Here is a 16,843-nt window from a genome sequence, read left to right as displayed (position 1 = left end):
AATGAATTAGTGGAAATAGCTTTACTTATGAATTTTTATTTTTAATGTTAGCAGGGATAGTGATTATTATTTCTTTTTAAAATATAATGAATTAGTGGAAATAGCTTTACTTATGAATTTTTATTTTTAATGTTAGCAGGGATAGCTTAGTTGGGAGAGTGTTAAACTAAGGATTTGAAGGTCACGTGTTTAATCTCCACGTTCACCGCACTTGTTTCCATTCGCATAAACTGACTATTCAATAAAAAAATTAGTATGAATTAGCGTAAATACCTCATTGGTTGCATAAGTTGATTAAGTTGAATTAGTAGAAATACCTTTCCATTCGCATAAACTGACTATTATATAATTTCCAAAAATCGTTCTCGGTATGCAACTCACTCGAAACGCCAGACTCTTATCCCCAATTTAATTTTGAAACCTATTTCCTTCAATTTGGCACGCTCTCGAGGTTATTTTTCTTCGTGGTCTTCTATGGAAGAATTCCTTGGAGGTGTGGAAACTGATTGAAATCATTCTTGCTCGACGAGTCATCATGTATCCTCGGATTGGATTTTCAAGTTTTTATTGAAGTTCTTCAATGACAGATTGAATTGGGGGAATGGTTTCTTAGCACTTTCAGCACTCTATTCCTTCATAGAACTTGTGGGTAATCTTGTTCAGAAACTGTAGGAATAAGTTTGAAGAGAAATGGTGGAGGATTGCTCTCGAATTTGGAAGAAATCTGAGAATAGGAGACCCATAATCTAAACGCTTATTACCTTTAATTGACGGATCGACCTTTCTCGATTCTTATTTCGTATTGTTGCTCCTACTTCCGACCTTATAGGAGGAGCTTAAACTGACATTGAGAGCTCCAGAATCATCGTTATTTAGAGATCGAACTTTCTGGATAATTTTTTGGAGATATCAACTCCAATCATAGCCTTACCGACCTCGGCTTTGAATACTAGTCGTTGGATGTGATGACCGTGCGTGTTCGTTTTAGATCATATCAAATTTTGGAGGAGATCCGACAGTTGAGATTTTAGTAAGAAATATTTTGCTCGGATGGTCACGGTAGATGCTTTGATTCAAATTAGAGTGCCATTTCTGTAATTATCCATTCTTCCAGGGGTATTTTGGTAATTTGCCACTTTTTAAATATTTTATTATTATTTTCTCAAAAAATCCATAATTTTTCTACAAATTTCTCTTCGCTTTTTTATCATTTTCCCCTTTTTTTGAATCTTGAGATTCCTTCTAGATAAGGAATTACAAATCCGGAAAGATTCTTGATAATTGATAAAATGACTTTTTTGCCCTTTTGATTTAGTTTTTCCTTTCCAATCCTTTTCAAAAGGCCTTCAACTCCTTGAAATCACTTGTTATTCAACTCTTTGAAATCACTTGTTATTCAACTCTTTGAAATCACTTGTTAGGGTACACCAGTGACTTGACTAAGTCCTTTGTTCTTGCTTAATCCTTTAATTTTTTTCCTTTCTATCCTTTGGGTCTTTCACGAGTGACTTATTCTTATGGGAAATAATTTCCTTCATTTTTGGGTGTTACATATACATACTCGTTACAAACACAAAATAAGAAGCAGACTCAAAAGAAGAACAAAAAATACTAGATTAAAAACAGAGGTTAGTCCATGGCCCACACTCCAAAGGTCGCTCTCATCCATGACCAACTCTTAGTTACTTGGAAAAAAAATGATAAACATGGAGTGAGTAGAACTTAGTAAGTAGCATACTAGTAGGTTCTTAATCGCGACCTTAAGCTAGGATATTACTTCTTGTTATGTTTTCACGATCTTAAACTAATCTTGAAAACCTTCCCCTAGAATAACCTTCAATTTTCTCCCCATGAACACAATTTTCTCCCCATCTCTCTTTTTTTTAAACACTTTTGAAAGTTAAAGAGTAGTTTTGAAGCTTTTTTTTTTTTTTTTTTTTTGAAAATTCAACCGTATTTTTTTTATAAAAAAATTATGAGTATTTTTTTTTAGATAAAGTGCAAAGTTCAATGGTATTGTTATTAATTTAGATTATAATTAAAAAAAATACAAATTTTTGTGGATTAAGTTAATATTAATTTTATTAAAATACATAACACCACATCAAAATTAATTTATTCGGACTAAAATTAAAACTAAAAAATTAATTTATTTTAAAACTAAAAAGTATTTAAGGATTTTATTTCTTAGACCTATCTTTCTAAATTATGGATTTTATTTCTCTATACTTAAAGCACAAAATTGAAGTTGTTAGTTAGTCAATTATAATATTTGACAGGCTAGTTTTTAAACTACTTTAAATGGGTGTAAAGAAAGCATGGGAATAACTTAGTGTCACTAATCTGACACGTGTTGAGCATGTACTGAACACTTGTTAATACAATGGATACATTACAAATTTATAATCCATCGTATCAGACACTTGACTTTGAATATATTTTGAGAGTGAAACGTACATTAAGCTTTTTTGAAGTATACAAATATATAAACTTATTTATATGAATTTATCTCTAATATAAAATTGATAATTTTTTTGAAATAATTCTTTTTAATTAACGTATCATTGTCACATCAGTGTTCAAGTTTTTTAAGAATGACATGTTACTGTTATGAACAGAAAAAGAAAACTGTAAAGATCCTAAGAATTGGGAGAAATCTCTCATCCAATTGAAGAACGACTAAATCAAATCTAATTCAAATAACTAGATCAAATCTAATCCAAATAACTCAATCAAATCTAATCCTAACAATCCCTCCCTTAAATTGAACACGAATAGTAATCAGTTTATATCTATGACTTCATACAAAACTTCCACCAGGTAACTACATCAATTCTCATGTGCCATTTCTGTTTATTTCTCCAGATCCATGGCTTGCCTCCATTTCTCACTCTTCAATGCTTCTTAAAAGTTTACAAAGTTTGCAGGTTCAATAGGGGTAAACATGGCTGAGCTTCATCATCTTCTTTACAAAAAAACTTCTCCTATTGCATAGTTTCTCATCCAGACTGGTGGTCTCTTATTCCTCGCCTTATTCGAGCTAGGAGAGCTTACTTCAGCCAAAGAGCCAGATGAAATATTCTTCTCTGCAGTATAATTATTTTCATCTGACGCTTCTATATCATTATTTTCATCTACCGCTTCTATATCATTATTTTCATCTGCCGCTTCTATATCGTTATTTTAATTTGCAGCTTATATATCATAGAGTCTGTAAGCTTTTGACTATTCACTAACTCCGAGCAAAACATAACTCAAACTCTTATCATCTAGCCTAGTTCTCTGAGCTGCCTCCTCTTTTTGTCTCTGAATCAACTCGAGCTCACAATATTGTTCTTCTTCCTTCGGCTACAGCTCCAGAACTAATCGTCGCTGTGCTTTTTCTACCCTTCTTCTATTCTCTTCCAGCATTTTATCTAGCTCTTCTCTCTCTTTTCGTGCTTGTTTTTCTTTTTGTCTTGTAGCAGTAAGAGCGGCTTCTTTCTCTTTCTCAAGCCTTTCTTCAACTTCTTCTGAATTAATTAGTTCTTCCATCCTTCTAGCTGCATCTTCTTCTAACTTCTTCAACTCTGCTTCACGCCTTTTCTTCTCTTCTTCCTCTTTCTTAAGCTTCTCTATGGAATGCTTCCGATCAGTGGATGCACAACTAGGACTAGAACTGAAGGATTTGGGGAAAGGAGATAACGAGGAAGACCTACTTCTGCGTTGGCGGCTGAGAGAACTTGAACGGCTGCTTCTCCTAGAATGGGTAGTGGAATGATAGGGGGAAGGACTTGGGTCCCTTCTGCTTCTCTGACTATGGCGATAAGAATTGGAGCGGTGAGTTTATGACAGAGACCTTGAACCACTTCTCCCCATAAGTTTCAATTGAGTTTGAGTGACTGCTACAGGCTGAGATATAGCATGCAATACGAACATTCGATTCAAAGACATCTTTGTCTCCATGATTAAGTCTCTCTCAGGATGAAACACCTTGCATGTTCCATTTTGAAACAAAAAGGTAACCTCTTTGCTTGCAATTTACCACTACTCAACAAATTGTTCCTCAGGTCTGGCACATAGAACACTCCTGTTATTATCATTATGATTCCATTCACTTCCAGCTGTAAATTACCCTTTCCGGTTACAACCATGCTTGAAGTTCCCAATGAAAATGTCCTAGCTTGTGACAGTTATAGCACTCCACTATGGCCTTGTTGAAGGTTTGTCTGCCTCGTCCCCTTCCTCTGCCTCTAAAGCTTCCACGACCTTGACTCCTTCCTCCAGCAGACTGCACAAGTGGACTCTCTATCGACATACTTTTATTATGACACACTTAGAAGATTGTTGCTTCTAGTTTTAACTAGTTTAGGGCATGGCTCTGATACCAAATTGTTAGGAACAGAAAAAGAAAATTGGAAAGATCAGAAGAATTGGGAGAAATCTCTCATCCAATTGAAGAATGACTAAATCAAATCTAATTCAAATAACTAGATCAAATCTAATCCAAATAACTCAATCAAATCTAATCCTAACAGTTACCCTATCATTTTGGTATCATATTTTTATTTTTCTGACTCTGAGATATTTTGCTTTTATAAATAGATATCTTCATGAAAATAAGTTTAATTTATGTTGAGATGGAGAATAAAAATTTACACTTAAAGGACGTTGATACTTGGGACTTTGATTCCTCTTAGTGTGAAGCTTGCATCTTGTAATTACTTGGGTAAAGAATGTGTTTCACTTAAAATTCACTCAAGAGAAAATAATCAAATAACGAACCATATTTGAGAGAGGATAACTGTTTTTTTTTTTTTTTTTTTTTCTTTGGGAAACAAGAAAGAATAAAAATTAAAACATGGCATGAATGACATCTTCTTGAATCTTTGATTTGTTCTCCTAAATGTATATAAAAAAAATCTTATATATTTTTAGATATAATTTAAGATTACTTATTTAATAAAACTCCATCCAAACTTCTACTCATAAATTTAATTATTATTTGTATACAATTGTTAATATGTAAGAAAATACACGTACAAAATGTTTATACTATTGGTAGTACACTAGTCTCGGTTGTTTGATTAAAACAATGCAACCATTGTCCAAACTAATGAATTTGATTAGAAGCTATCTCCTAATAGAGGGAGGCTCAATTACACTTTGTTGTAAGATTTGACCCTATCAATTTGAATAGCATTCTCCAACTATAAATATTGAACTCTAAAGTATTCACGAGCAAAGTAAGTTTGTTTAAACTATCTATAAAAGTGTTCCAAAGTGAGTCATGGAGAAGATTTGCCTTAAAATCTAGTTCCAATTAAGGATGTCAATGATGAAGAAGTGCAAGCTGTTGGAAGGTTTGCCGTGAAAAATTTCAGAGGTGGTAGATATAATTTAATCTACAAGCGTGTGGAGAACGGTCTTTTCAGTCCCATATAGGCTTTGACCCTAAATTTTATGTTATTGTGATAGAAGCTATTGGTCAGATATTGCAATTGTGAAGAAGTTACGTCATATGCATGGGACGCTACCGCCATCCTATAAGCTCTTATCTTTTGAGGAATTCATCAAATTCCCTCTCTACAAGTAGTATAAGCTCTTATCGATTGCTTTCTCTCCATAAGTAGCAGTATAACTACTAGATTGCTTTCTTTACTTAAATAAGTCCTCTCTTTATGTGCTTGTTAGATTGTAGCAGTATAACTACTAGTATATGATCCCCGTACCTCTTCGCATGCTACTCTACCATCTGAGCTACATCCCCTCAATTTTTGCATCACAAAACCCTAAATTTCCCGTCATCTTTAATAGTGAAAATGAAGATTTGATTAAAACAATGCAACCATTGTCCAAACTAATGAATTTGATTAGAAGCTATCTCCTAATAGAGGGAGGCTCAATTACACTTTGTTGTAAGATTTGACCCTATCAATTTGAATAGCGTTCTCCAACTATAAATATTGAACTCTAAAGTATTCACGAGCAAAGTAAGTTTGTTTAAACTATCTATAAAAGTGTTCCAAAGTGAGTCATGGAGAAGATTTGCCTTAAAATCTAGTTCCAATTAAGGATGTCAATGATGAAGAAGTGCAAGCTGTTGGAAGGTTTGCCGTGAAAAATTTCAGAGGTGGTAGATATAATTTAATCTACAAGCGTGTGGAGAACGGTCTTTTCAGTCCCATATAGGCTTTGACCCCAAATTTTATATTATTGTGATAGAAGCTATTGGTCAGATATTGCAATTGTGAAGAAGTTACGTCATATGCATGGGACGCTACCGCCATCCTATAAGCTCTTATCTTTTGAGGAATTCATCAAATTCCCTCTCTACAAGTAGTATAAGCTCTTATCGATTTCTTTCTCTCCATAAGTAGCAGTATAACTACTAGATTGCTTTCTTTACTTAAATAAGTCCTCTCTTTATGTGCTTGTTAGATTGTAGCAGTATAACTACTAGTATATGATCCCTGTACCTCTACATCTGAGCTACATCCCCTCAATTTTTGCATCACAAAACCCTCAATTTCCCGTCATCTTTAATAGTGAAAATGAAGAAATATTGCTACCCAACATGTCATGAATAGGGAAAAATTGAAAAGAAATAATATATTTAATAATAAATAGTTTTATTTTTGGAGATGCAGGGTATCGATCCCCGTACCTCTCGCATGCAAAGCGAGCGCTCTACCATCTGAGCTACATCCCCATGATTTTTACATTATAAAACCCTAAATGTCCCATCATCAATAATAGTGAAAATAAAAAAATATCAAAATATTAATAACAAATAGTTTGGTTTGGTGATGCGGGGCATCGATAATTGTGAAAATGAAAAAATATAAGAACAAATTAAATACTTTCTTTTGGAGAGGCGGGTTATCAATCCCCGTACAACTCGCATGCAAAGCGAGCGCTCTACCATCTAAGCTATATCTCTACAATTTTTACGTCACGAAACCCTAAGCGTCTCGTCATGAATAATAGTGAAAAAATAGTAATAACGAATAGTTTCTTTTGGAGGTATGGGGTAACGATCCGATCCTTGTACCACTCACATACTAAGCAAGCAATCTACCATCTAAGCTACATTCCCACAATACTTATATCAGAAAACCCTAAATGTCCCATCATCAATAATAGTGAAAATAAAAAAATATCAAAATATTAATAACAAATAGTTTGGTTTGGTGATGCGGGGCATCGATAATTGTGAAAATGAAAAAATATAAGAACAAATTAAATACTTTCTTTTGGAGAGGCGGGTTATCAATCCCCGTACAACTCGCATGCAAAGCGAGCGCTCTACCATCTAAGCTATATCTCTACAATTTTTACGTCACGAAACCCTAAGCGTCTCGTCATGAATAATAGTGAAAAAATAGTAATAACGAATAGTTTTTTTTGGAGATGCGAGGTATCGATCCCCGTATCTCTCCCATGCTACATTCGCACTCCCATGCTACATTCCCACGATTTTACATAAAAAAACTCTAAACTTCCCATCATCAATGATATGAAAATGAAAAACTATCCCCGCTCATTATGTCGTAAATAAGGAAAAATTTAAAAGAACTAATATACTTAGTAATTGTTTCCTTTGTTGATGCATGGTATCGATCCAGTACTTCTCACATGGGATGCAAATGCTCAACCATCTAAGCTATATCCTCAAGATTCTTACATCACAAAATCCTAAACATCTCGTCATCAACAATTGTGAAAATAAAAAAATAACGCTATTCATTATGTCATAAATAAGGAAAAATTGAATAGAAATAAAATAGTAATAACGAATAGTTTCTTTTGGAGGTATGGGGTAACGATCCGATCCTCGTACCACTCACATACTAAGCAAGCAATCTACCATCTAAGCTACATTCCCACAATACTTATATCAGAAAACCCTAAATGTCCCATCATCAAGTGAAAATGAAAAAATATCTCCGCTAATTATGTCATAAATAAGGAAAGGTTGAATAGAAGTAAAATATTAATAACAAATAGTTTCTTTTGGAGATGCGGGATATCCCCTTACCTCTCGCATGCTAAATGAGCTCTACCATCTAAGCTACATCCCTACAATTCTTGCATCATAAAACCCTAAATTTCCCATCATAAGCTACATCCCCACAATTCTTGCATCATAAAACCCTAAATTTCCAATCATAAGCTACATCCCCACAATTGTTGCATCATAAAACCCTAAATTTTCCATTGTCAATAATATTGAAAATGAAGAAAATCTAGAGATCCAGGGTATCGATCCCCATACCTCTCGCATGCAAAGCGAGTGCTCTACCATCTAAGCTATATCCCTAAAATTCTTATGTCACAAAGCCCTAAACATTTCGTCATCAGTAATAGTGAAAATGAAAAACCATCTCGGCTCATTATGTCCTAAATAAGAAAAAATTGAAAAAAAAAATATATTTAGTAATCGATTCAATCAGAGATGCAAGGTATTGATCCCCGTACTTTCCACATGGAAAATGAACGCTCTACCATTTGAACTACATCCCTACAATTCTTACATCAAAAAACCCTAAATGTTCCTTCATCAATAATTGTGAAAATGAAAAAGTATCTCTGCATATTATGTCATAAATAAGGAAATATTGAATAGAAATAAAATATTAATAATAAATAGTTTCTTTTGGAGATGGGAGGTATCGATCCTCGTACCTCTCGCATGCTAAGCGAAGCTACATCCCCACAATTCTTGCATCACAAAACCCTAAATTTTTCATCATCAATAATAGTGAAAATGAAGAAATATCGCTACTTAACCTGTCATGAATAAGGAAAAATTGAAAAGAAATAATTTTCAATAATATATTTAATAACATAGTTTTATTTTGGAGATGCGTGGTATCTATCCCTGTACCTCTCGCATGCAAAGAAAGCGGTCTACCATTTGAGCTACATCCCCACGATTCTTATGTTACAAAATCCTAAACGTCTCGTCATCAATAATAGTGACATGAAAAACTATCCCTACTCATTATGTCGTAAATAAGAAAAAATTGAAAAGAAATAATATATTTAGTGATCGATTCATTTGGAGATGCAAGGTATCAACTCTGTACTTTCCACATCAGAAGTGAGCGCTCTACTATCTGAATTACATCCCCACGATTCTTACATCAGAAAACCCTAAACCTCCCGTCATCAATAATTGTAAAAATGAAAAAAAAAATATCTATGCTCATTATTTCATAAATAAGGAAAGATGGAATCTCATTATTTCATAAGTTTAGTGATCGATTCATTTGGAGATGCAAGGTATCGATCTCCGTACTTTCCACATTGGAAGAGAGCGCTCTACCATCTAAGCTACATTCCCACGATTCTTACATTAAAAAATCCAAAAATCCTAAACCTCTCGTCATCAGTAATTGTGAAAATGAAAAATATCTCCGCTCATTATTTCATAAATAAGGAAAGATATAATAGAAATAAAATATTAATAACATAGTTTACATATGTGTCACTTGTGTTATTTTAATGTATTTATTTACTCGTCATCAGTAATTGTGAAAATGAAAAATATCTCGGCTCATTATTTCATAAATAAGGAAAGATATAATAGAAATAAAATATTAATTACATAGTTTATGTATGTGTCACTTGTGTTATTTTAATGTATTTATTTACTTGGTAAATGTCTTTCATACACTAGACCAAATGCCCTTGTTATACCACTTGAAATGTATGTATGAAGCCTTGGGATGGGAGGATGTTAAGAAGGACTATGAGTATAAAATGTCGAATATAAAGTTAGGTTGATTTCGCACCCCCAGTGAGAATCATACCACTAAACCAAATGCCTTCTCTTGAACACCTAATATTTTTAGCTTCTACTCAAATATATTTTTCTCTTAGTAGTTGGAGAGCTACAAAACGAAAAGTTGAATTGTTATAATATACGAGGGTTATCAAATAAACCAACAACCCAACAAAAGAAACAAACTAATCAATTTTGGTTGGATTGATTCGGTTCAGTTCATCAATTTGTTTGATTTAATTTTTCTATTTTGCCTCGTATGACAAGAAAATAAAGTTGTATTGAATGCACCTTAGTTTCATTTATGACAAACTCATACGAAACATAATTGCATTAATAGTACTCAGAGTTGGAGTCTATAAGCATTTCATGAACTTCAGTGCAATTCATGCTTCATTAAAGATGAGATGAACTTTAGTTATGTAGGGAAACCTTAAATTGCTTCATGTGGAGCTTCAATTACTATATGCTAGTTACAATCTTTAGGATTGACTAATTGAACAGGAATTCATGGATTTAGGGAAATTTTTGTGTAATTGTCAACTACAACTTATGTTTTCAAATTTTTAGGACATAATTTAGGTAGTTATTTTTATGAGTCGTAAACTTGTTTCTTTGCATTATATGGATTTAGTTGAACTATTATTATCGATAAGATGGAGAAAGAAATTGTCTTTGAATTGACTAATAGACCTAGGTTCATCGTTGTTGTCTTTTAACTTGTGATTTTGCAAAAAGCTTAACTAATATGAACTGTCATGTCACGAGAACTTTTAAATCAAGAATACACCCTACACATCATTCAAGATGGCAATAAAATGGAGTTAAATTGAACGCACTTTAGTTTCATGTTTGGTGTGTTCAAGATAAAACATAATTGTATTATTGATATTGAGTCTGGAGTCTATAAGAATTTAATGATCTTAAGAGAAATTCCTGTTTTATTAGAGGATACCAATTTTATTTAAGGTACTAAGAGTTCAAGAATCTGGATTTGAATTTGGTCAAGGAACAGTAAGATTTGAAAGTTTTGAATTCTAGACAAAATTTGTACCTAATTATTTCTTTTTATGACTAATTATAAATTAAGAGAAAAATATTTTTGTAGAGATAGATTTATCTCTAAAGCTTTCATGACGAAACCATATTTAGACTAGCAGTTTAAAGTCAGGAGATGTGGTCACAGGTGTGATTATTTTGGATGGGTTCGTAATAGAACTTACGTTTGAGATGAGGGAGCCTTCAAAGGTTGTGCACTCACAGATGGGGTTGTTATGTAGTGTTAGTCTGTCTTTGTGTTTGAGTCTTTTTGTACTTTTTTTTTTCTTTTGTAATTGTATCTCAAACATTTTTTTTTCTGTTTGGATAAATTTGAACAACACTATCTTATAATTTAATTTTATTTTATATTTAATGTTGTATTGTTTTCTCAATCTCATTTTAATTTTACAACATTTTCTTATTTTATATTAATTTACTTTTATTATTTGTTTTCACTCTCAATTTTAGTTTATATTTGAGTTTTGAACCCTTGAAATTTGGGCTGTGACACGTTGGTACCATAGCAGCCAGATTTTAAATTATATAGATTTTTTCTTAGGATAAAGAGTCGTATATCTCTATGACTCAGCTCGATGTCACGTCTCTCCGCGACCAAGTAAGCAGTCTAACCCTATTTTGTAGTATATGATATGTTGTAAAACTTGTATGAATTTATTGTATGTTTTGATTTTGGTGGTAGTTATAAAATGTCCTTGGACGTTAAAGAGTGAATGTTAACTATATAAGACAAAAGTGGATCAACGTTATAGTGTCTAGATATGGTGAGGAGGAAAAGAGTGGTCATTAGATATCTGACTAGCCTTAGGAAAACAGAGAGTTGCCGTTGCATAGTGCGAAACATCTAATCCATGAAATTTTGGTACTAGAAATGAAGAAACTGGAGATGGTCCCCAAACGGGACCAATTCGAATCGCAATTTCTTTGGTTCCCTGGCAGCGTCAACCAGATTAACCCTACAGCGTGACAATCCTTGAGCTTCCACTCCTCTGTGGTCATGGTATCTAGCTTCACCCTCAAAATGGGTTCCTGAATATCTTTCTCGTATAGATAATCTTCAATCTGCATCTTCTAGAAACTGATATCGAATCCATCAAACTTTTCAATTCTAGTCTTTGAACTTTCCATCTTCACAGATCGTGGTGAATCTCTCCTCGCTCTGATACTAGTTATTAGAATCACACAACAGCGCACACAGTTGATCTAAATGAACACAAAGAACATGATAGAGAAAATGTAAGAAGAAATATTGACCAATGGTTTTGTATTAATGACCTTAGGTATGCAAAGAGAGGATATGGAGAATGAGAAATGTACATTTAGGAAGCACTTACTAATGGGTATACATATTATTTCAGTTTATTATATATAGCTTCACTATATGTAACCGCCTACTATATATAATTATTTAGTATATATTTCTCTATCACATTTTTACTATAAATCTTCAGCCTTTATATCCAACATTCTAGAGCCCAAATAGTCAGGGATTGACATCCTGCTAGAACACAAAGTCATTTACATGTCCCTAGCAAAATGTCTAGTAGTAACGGAGTCTAACCCAACGATCATTCAAACAAACATCCATCAACCAAGAGGGGTAAAAATGATGACGATAGTACAGTTGAGAAAGAATCTTAGCCATGATGAATCTACACTTGCTGCCATTGTTGTATTTGAAAAGGGGGAGCTCAAGTGTGCCAACCTCAACAAAAACTTTATTGCCACTACATGAACACCACGACCCAAAACAAGAAGGTCAGATATTGGGTTTAACCCTACCAAGAGAGATAAATCACAAGATTAGTTTTATGTCACCTACCACAAATAGATGTCATACAGCTCAACTTGAGCTAGTTGAATTCTACAAATAGCAAAATGGCATGTTCACAGTCGGGTTTATTTGACCTGCAAAGGCTCTTGTCAGTGATCACTCAAATGCTTGGCAAAGACACCAAGCCAACACCTCTACTAAAGAAGAGAGACAAAAAAAAACCACTAAAGCAACACATGTTCACGCAAAAATACCATCCAGACGGATGAAGAGAAGGGTCGACCACGATAATTTCAAAGAAAATAGAGAGTTATGATAAGTTAAGGTCAGATCAACTTTGAGTTCAAAGCAACAAGAACCAAAGACTGGTTCGAAAATTCTATGGACTAGTCAAAGTTGTCCACAAGATTAGGAAGACATCATATAGGATGCAATTGCTCCTATGGATACAGACTAACCCTGTTGTCCACGTCAGTAACTTGAAACGTTATTATTCCAACCAAGAAAACATCAAGTAAAAGCAGGCGGTATGACGTCATGCAAAGAAGAAATTGTTTCAAGCGAAGAAAGTAGGAAAGACACGAACAGAGAAGACTTGAAGAGTTAACAAACCGAGAAGTGATTTTCAAAAGTTCCTAGGAGGTTGGAAAAGACTCCTCAACACTGAGATCAGCTAGAAGCGCGTCACGAGACCTAAAGTCAGCCTCATCCTACAACGTTGAGTTTATGAAGAGCCGGTTGATAGAGATATTTACAAATTACTTTTAGCTTATAACATTGCTTTATTTGAAACTATTTTTAACGTATTTCCTCGCTCACGTTTTCTAAAATATTTCTTCTAAACGTGATTCGAGCATACAGTGCTATTGTTCATTTAGTCTAAATTTTGCATGGTTGACTTGTTCATCTGATTAGAACAAATATCACATAATGATTGTCTCACTACTGCAAGAGTGCGATTGTGACACTTGAAATCCGTTCAGTTGTGGGCCGCATCTTCTAACTAGTTACGTGAGTTTGGCATAGGGCATACGTGTAGCTTGAAAAAGAAATGGTTGGATGAGGACAGTGAATAAGGGTTGGGCCACGGAAGGTTTTTTTTTACCACATATGGACTTTGGGCTAGTGAGTCTTAAATTTGGATTCGTTTGAAAAATTCTGGTTCGTTTTTTAGTTCAAACGAACCCAAATTAAACCTACTAGTTCCTTCTTCCTTGCACGACTCACTCCTATTCTCTATTCTACCTCTTCTTGCTCTTTGAAACTTCTTTAAAGGCTATTGTTCACCGATTATTTGGGAGCATCTTCCTTAAAAGGATTGTGACCACAGATGACATATGTAGAAAATTTGTACCCTCTTTCCTAAAACCTTTAGCAGACAACATACCTAAAACAGGTGCGCTAACCAGACTGCGCTACACCTCGTCTCACCCCCCCGGAGCATATGGATCCACCCAATCGATGAACACTCAAACCAAACTCGCCCATCCTTTTTGGCACAGGGACGCGAGAACCAATCCGAGTAATCTACAGTGGGGAGACCCCTTAAAGCAATAAGCAAGAATGGCTAGGTTGATAGCAGGGTTAAAGAAAAGGTAAGTATGAAAAGACGTATCGCGTAACTGTCACTGTAAGCAGCTTCATTCTTTCTTGATCTATGATCCGACTTTATGAAAAAAATCATTCTTTCAGCTGAAAGTGTGACTGTTGGGTATGGATAAGCAGGACCTCTTGGTTCAGGGATAACCGGAGATGTTGGCTAAGAAAGCTAAGCAGGCAAGTATAGGACGGACAAAACGCACATACAAATTGATTGACATGATCCCTCTCCCTCTCTCTTTGGCTAGTTGGCTAGTTGCACGATAAGCGGGAAAGCATATCAGGTAGGGAAAGAAAGGCTGCTCGATCTCCTGTAAGGCTAACCCTCAACGGCGAGCACACCAGGCAATGCTATAAGTCCGATAGAAGTCCAAGGTTTCGTCTACTATGAACTAGGAAGCTCTTGGAGGAGCTAACATGAAATGAGAAATACATTCGTTTACGACAACTAATAGGAAAAGGTTGTCGTACTCCTACTTTTTTCGTTGGACGATAGAAAAGTTTGAGCGAAAAGATTGAATCACACCTAGTACGAAAGGCGGTCTTAGCAGGTTTCTCCAAACGTATAAACAAAAAGAGGAAGCAATCGGTCCTAAAGAGGATACCGATACCCATACATTCTCGCATGGAAGAACCTAGCTGAACCAGATCAAGAGTCCTAACTTAGTCCGACTGACCTTCTTTGGCTTGCCCCCGCCCTTGTAACAAGGTCAACCCGTATGTGCTCTTTCCTTTCGTTTAGCGAGATAGCTTACCAGGTCTTTCGGCTCATAGCAGCAGTATGAAAAGCGGAATCCTCATCCTGAGTCGAGTTCGCATTGCCATACGAATCGACATTGGCCAAACCAAGAGCTACTTTTTTTCTTTAATGAAAGCGGATCTAATAGTTTTGATAAAACCAACCTCTTCTAAAGAAGAAGTCGCTCTGCCTTGATCACCGTGGACATATGCAGCTCCCGCTTTATCTTTGCCTACCGTGAAAAGGAAAGTTCTCTCAATAGGCCCTCCCAGCTCCCGAACGTCTTTCTATCAATCGAGAGAGGTATAGAATAGTACAACAAACCAACAAGACAAGAATGGACTCATAAGATGAGCGGTCAGGGAAACTGTTAAGAATATTTAGTAATAAATTATAGTTTACCATATATATTTTATTTTATATTTTATCATAAGACAAATATCTAATATTTGCCTTATTACCATAGGTATCTTTCCATTTATTACTATTTTCATATCCTTGTAATTTATTTGATTACAAATAAGATAATTTTCACACCATTTAGGTGTGGTGGATTCAGCAAACATTCGCATAAACGATTTCATTTGTGTTATCCGCCAAGGAAATGATCAAGGAATTCAGATCCTGAATAAAGTACTGTAGGCAAGCGAAGCTTTTGAAAATGAAAGCGTGTAGAACTCATATCCACTTTCTCTTCGATTCGTAAACTTCGGATCTGATCTTCCTTTCCTCTCTGGGTGACTGAGAGACAATTTAGGCCTAGCGTGCATCCGATTCGGTCAACAATAAGGTACAAAGCAGATTGATTAAATGGACTTGAAGTTCCATTATCGTTAGGTCGAAGATCTCTACTAGGTTTAGTGTACTTTGGTAGTTGTGAATGTTGCCGTAATCGAATGTCTTTCTCATTCGACATTCTCTCTTACCAAGCACTTATACTCGCCAGGGTTAAGGAGACAATCTGTGAGCTAATTGGGTTTCGAGATTGCGTATACACGAAAAGAGCTCGCTTTCGAATTTCTCCTCGGCGTTTTGTGCCCGGTTCTGGTTCAAGAAAGGGTCTGATCTCTTTCATTGGAGCACATTGATGCCGAAGGAGTCTTCAGAACCTGTGGAGGGGCTATGATGACTTTAAGCTATTCAAATAGCATTACTGATACTACAAAGAAAGGGTATCTAAGTCATACTAGTGGAATAGCTTTTTCATAATAATTATCTCGATATATGATACAAAAAACCTGCCACGACTGATAAGGTAAGGGGTTTCAAAAGACAAAAGAATTACAATTCTACGTGTGATAGAAAAGGAGACTGCTGACTGTGATGATAGAAAAGGAGACTGCTGACTGTGATGATAGAAAAGGAGACTGCTGACTGTGATGATAGAAAAGGAGACTGCTGACTGTGATGATAGAAAAGGAGACTGCCTTCTTGACCACGGATATGACTTTGCACTTTAGCCCCTGAGAATACCACGTTAACAGGATTTGAACCTATGCTCTCTACAATTTGTGTAATGCTCTTTTTGAAGTCGGGCTCGATATGGCTCTCTACAATTTGAGTAATGCTCTTTTTGAAGTCGGGCTCGATATGGCTCTCTACAATTTGTGTAATGCTCTTTTTGAAGTCGGGCTCGAGATGATCTTTATTCTTCCAAGAATATGTTTCATTCTCTATTCTCATGTTCTTGGTTCAATGTTTAAAATTCACATTTTAAATCATATTATCTTGCTTAATTCATTTTGATATAATATTGTTGGGGACATTTTGAGAATTGAACTTGAGACCTCTCACACCCAAAACAATAATCATACCACTTAGTTGCTAGTCTATATATGAAATTTATATAAGTTGCCCATTGATAACTATTTTTTTTTTTTTTTTGTTTTTTGTTTCCTTTTCG

At 34.9% G+C, this 16,843-nt stretch overlaps 1 non-coding gene across 1 annotated transcript; it reads right to left on the bottom strand.

The window, feature by feature from the left end:
* Nucleotides 1–6,618: 6,618 nt before the first annotated feature.
* Nucleotides 6,619–6,691, bottom strand: TRNAA-UGC. The gene has a single exon. It is a non-coding gene; the product is annotated as a tRNA-Ala (tRNA).
* Between the last annotated feature and the right edge of the window lie 10,152 nt (nt 6,692–16,843).

This window comes from Cucurbita moschata, unplaced genomic scaffold (assembly GCF_002738365.1).
Source record: "Cucurbita moschata cultivar Rifu unplaced genomic scaffold, Cmos_1.0 Cmo_Scf00141, whole genome shotgun sequence".
In the NCBI taxonomy this organism is placed as follows: Eukaryota; Viridiplantae; Streptophyta; class Magnoliopsida; order Cucurbitales; family Cucurbitaceae; genus Cucurbita; species Cucurbita moschata.
This window is presented reverse-complemented; position numbering and strand designations above follow the sequence as displayed.